The sequence below is a fragment of the Bison bison genome, unplaced genomic scaffold, assembly GCF_000754665.1.
Source record: "Bison bison bison isolate TAMUID 2011002044 unplaced genomic scaffold, Bison_UMD1.0 scf7180017864526, whole genome shotgun sequence".
Lineage (NCBI taxonomy): Eukaryota > Metazoa > Chordata > Mammalia > Artiodactyla > Bovidae > Bison > Bison bison.
This window is the reverse complement of record NW_011495077.1, coordinates 779813-784434: the sequence shown is the minus strand read 5'-3', so window position 1 is coordinate 784434 and position 4622 is coordinate 779813. Positions and strand designations below refer to the sequence as shown.

The following is a 4622-nucleotide window of genomic DNA, read 5'->3' as shown; positions in this document are numbered from 1 at the left end:
TTTGAGAGATTGGGTGCCATAATATAAACTGGAATGAGTATACCAAGCAGTGTTTTCTGCAATTGTTAATTTTTTCCCATTATTGACTCTTGTTCTCACTTCGCTAGATATTTCTATACTACAAGAAAAGACAGAGCAGTACATACAATTTTACTTGCCAGAGAAGAAACTCCCATCTTGTGAAACAATTCCAAGCTTTCTTTTCAAGGTATCCTCTTACTCTCCAGCCATAATCAGGCCATATGCTGTACTTGTCATTTGAAGTCAATCACTTTCATATCTGGCAGGCAAAAGAAGAAGAAAAAAAGAAAACAGCCAGTTTTGTTGAATCCTCTTTCTCCCCATTTCTGCATAGGGAAGTTTACCGAATGGTTCAGCAGTGAGAGCTCCTATTGTGATTACTCTTTTGCTAACCAAAATTTTGGTTTTCTCTGCCCACCAAAGCCAAATAAAAAGGACAGAGACAGAATTTGGAGGAAATAGAAAGGTGGCTTTAAGAATACTGGAGTAGGTTGCCATTCCCTTCTCCAGGGGATCTTCCTGACCCAAGGATCAAACCTGTGGATTCTTTACCATCTGAACCACAAGGCAAGGGCTCACAGTCAGGAGTCAAGATCTTGATTTCTTCCTCTTGCATTGTTTCAAAGAGCCAAAGCCTGGCATCTGTAACCCAGCAATTGACTCTGGCAGTCAGGTGGCTCTGCAGCCTTCTTTCTGATATGTAACTACAACGGGAAGGGTGTTGTAAGGGAAAACACTAGATAGGAGATGTATTTAGCATAGAGACAAAGGAGACCATGTGAATTGCAGCTCCTGCAGAGTTAGGGAGCAGTAAAATAAACTTACAGATATGCAGAATTAGGAGCAGTTAAGGCAAAAAAATAAATAAATAAATAAATAAAACAAAAACAACTAGGAATGTTCACATCTTTCCCTACTGAGACTTCAGAGAATCTCTATCAGGGCTTCCCTGGTAGCTCAGTTGGTAAAGAATCCACCTGCAATGCAGGAGACCCCAGTTCACCTCCTGGATTGGGAAGATCCGCTGGAGAAAGGATAGGCTACCCACTCCAGTATTCTGCCCTGGAGAATTCCATGGACTATAGTCCATGGGGTTGCAAAGAGTTGGACATGACTGAGCAACTTTCACTTCACTTCAGGAATGTTCAGGCCTGCCCTCTGTTCTTTTTATCTTCTTTGGTCCCAGGAAAGGGAAAGAAAAAAACCTCATTTCTCTCTTTTCCTTTTCACTGCAACAGGCTTCCTTGCAGTTTTACCCACGATCACTGGAGGGGAGCAGAGAGGCCAGTGTAAGCATCATAAGATATTTGAGCAGGACACCAGCTGGCAGAGCTTTAGCTTTCATTCTTGATTCATGCAGTGTGTTACAGCCTGATTCTCAGCAGAAAAAAATAGAAAGATTTAGATAAAGGATTCATTTTCTTGTTCATAAGAAGCTAGTGTGAAAGTATTACTTGTTTGCTTCCTTTTAACACTGTGTGACCCCATAGACGGCAGCCTGCCGGGCTTCCCTGTCCCTGGAATTCTCCAGGCAAGAACACTGGAGTGGGTTGCCATTTCCTTCTTCAATGCATGAAAGTGAAAAGTGAAAGTGAAGTTGCTCAGTCGTGTCCGACTCTTCGCGACCCCATGGACTTCAGCCCACCAGGCTCTTCCGTCCATGGGATTTTCCAGGCAAGAGTACTGGAGTGGGATGCCATTGCCTTCTCCGAGAAATGGAGTATTTCCTGCCGTATCAGTAAACAAGGATGTCACAGTCATCAGCACCTGCAGCCCAATGTCAGCTCCTGAGCCTAAGGGCACTCAGGAAGGAGAAGAATATCTGTGATCTAACAACCATCAGAACTGCAGTCACTCCCTACCACGAGACTAAAGGAGCTCAGGATGTAAGAAACACAGATACTGGCCCCAAGATAGCTGAGGTGAATGGTAAAAGAGTGACTTCAGTGAGCCTGGACTCTTGCATCTTCCCATGCATAGAAGTGTGCTAGACTCCTTAACTTGCGCTTAGTCGCTCAGTCATGTCCGACTCTTTGCAACCCCATGGACTGTAGACTGCCAGGCTCCTCTGTCCATGGGGATTCTCCAGGCAAGAATAATAGAGTGGGTTGCCATGCCCTCTTCCAGGGGATCTTCCCAACCCAGGGATCAAACCCAGGTCTCCCACATTGCAAGCAGATTCTTGACTGTCTGAGCCACCAGGGAAGTCCATCCTTAACTTTAGATATCCATTTTTCTGTAATTAACAATAATCTTTTGATGTTCCGACTACCTGCACTTTGTTGCAAAACTTCTATATAACCTGGCTCCTCTGCTCACCTCATTAGAGCAGTTCTTTCAGGTTTACTTGAGATGCTACCTCCCAGGCTTGAAGTCCTAAAAATTCCCACCAGATAAAACGTATCTCTCAACTTTTGCTTGTGAATATTTTTAAAGTTGACAGTATTTATAACAATCTCTTTTTCAGTTTGATATGAATATATTTATGCATAGAGTAACCATTTTTAAATCTCTCCCCCACTTGCCTGCCTATGGAAACATATGATGTGCAAAATACAAGTTAATCTTGTATCTGATTGTATCTCAGTAGTTAAGATGCAGGATCCAATGGGACAATGTGGGTGAGGTATAAAAGGAAAAAACAACACTCAAAAATGGATAAGTAAACTTGATATCCCTTGAAGAGGGTGTGGCAACCCACTCCAGTATTCTTGCCTGGAGAATCCCATGGACAGAGGAGCCTGGTGGGCTACAGTACATAGGGTCATGAAGAGTCGGATGTGGCTGAAGCAACTTAGTACGCATGCACAAACCTGGTATACTCTTTTAAGGAGAAGGTTATGTTGATTATGGTAGAATGGGGAATAATTGCATCATATTAACAAGAAGCATAGTTCTGCCATTTTCTTTATTTGAAAGTGTTGTTAAAAGAAGTACAGATGGATGACCAGTTGCAATAGAAGGTACTGGAATAGCTTTGTAGTGTCTCCACTAGCTGGAAATCTATGAATTTGTTTCCCTGTATTGTTCTGGGCTAGGGTTGGCCATAAAAAAGATTGTGAAAGGTTTAGAAGGTAGTTGTCATAAAGTAGCCACATTTTTTTATGCCCTGCTGGTTGGTGCAGGGCTCCAGTCACTGTGCAACTCACACATGTTGCTGTTGATCTGCTAGCTCATCTTATTGTTGACTTACAACTCCTTAACCTCCAACCAGATCTCCTCCTCATCATCCCTCTGTCTTGGGCCAATGTGCATGTAGCATGGTGATAAATATCCACTTCTCCTGAAGGTCACCCACTACTGTGAGATTGAAGGAGGTGAGAGACAGACAAGTTTTTAGTGTGTCTTTGTGGGTTCCAGTCATCCTTATGGGTTCTAGTATGTCCTTAAATGTCAGTTTTCCCATGCTTTTGTCCATATCCAATTTCCCTTTCCAAATGACACTCTAGTTGATTTAAAGTAAATTCAGGCTCAGCACAAGATGCAAAGATAACAGCTTTGTATAAACTCCTCCACCAACTCTAGCAATTGCCTGAAAGTTCTGTTCCTTAAAATGAGTCTCTTACTCTGTATCACTGTGGTTCTACTTTTCTGATTGTAAGCCTAATGGACACAAAACCTAAGAAGAAAAAAAAATTAAAGAAATTATATTCATGACAATTTCTGAAAATTAAACCCAGATTTATGATGTGAGATTTTTTTAGGTGCAGTTGCCACATTAAATTATTACAGAGCAAGTTTTCAAATTTAGACAACTTTGCACATGTTCTGTATGATTGATATAAACTTAAAAAAATCAAGACTGAGAACATATTACTATAAAGTTAGTCTGGACATCTGTTCCTAAGTGACTTATAAGGAGCTTCCAGGCCACAGATTAAGCAACCACACAACTACCATTTCTGGTCTGGGTTCTGCAGGTGCATATTTCAGCTGGAGTTCTGCAGCAGGGAAGCTCTCTTGTATTAAACTCTGGGGTTTTTGTTTAGCTTTTCCCATTACTTTAAGCACTGTGAGCTCCCAGAGAGCACAGAAATACTTGGCAGAATCTTCCAGCTGTAAGTCTGAAATGGTGAGGCTGATGGATTTACGAGCTTTCTGAAAATTTACAGAGTAGCGGCCATTCCTTGCATTCTGGCCAGAAGAAACCTGACCAATAAGGTAAATCATCTCTCCACTGGGAAGCAGCTTGTACCAATAGTAATAGTAACTGTAGTAATAGCTCCCGGTTGTTGCATACCGACAGTTCAGGGTGACTGACTGTCCCAGTTGACTGGATGTGTCTGGCTGGTCTTGAATAACTGTCTGCGCCACACCAGATCCTGTGGGGAAAAAATTCAGGAAACAGAGCTGAAGTAATGCACAAAATAATGTAGGAATTAGACTGATTTGGGACCCAAAGAAAACCCAAATTGAAATCATAATAAGTATGCTTTTCTCCAACCCTCCTTTCCTCCCAAGTCCCTGTGAAGCACCGCGTGCCTGTGTGCTGTCCTTTCACCCTGAACACTCGCACCCATGTTTGGAAGCATCCCTACCAGAGAAGGTGAAGGCCAGGAACACACAGAGCAGACTGGAGAGCGGCATGAGGCATGGATTTC

At 42.4% G+C, this 4622-nt stretch overlaps 1 long non-coding RNA gene and 1 gene segment (V, D, J or C); both read right to left on the bottom strand.

The window, feature by feature from the left end:
• The window catches only part of LOC104981963, a 916007-nt gene that overhangs the window by 561266 nt on the left and 350119 nt on the right, over nt 1–4622 (bottom strand).
• Nucleotides 153–4618, bottom strand: LOC104981971. The gene is made up of 3 exons (XR_824454.1): nt 4560–4618; nt 4262–4343; nt 153–280 (listed from the first exon to the last, which is right to left on the bottom strand). It is a non-coding gene; the product is annotated as an uncharacterized LOC104981971 (long non-coding RNA).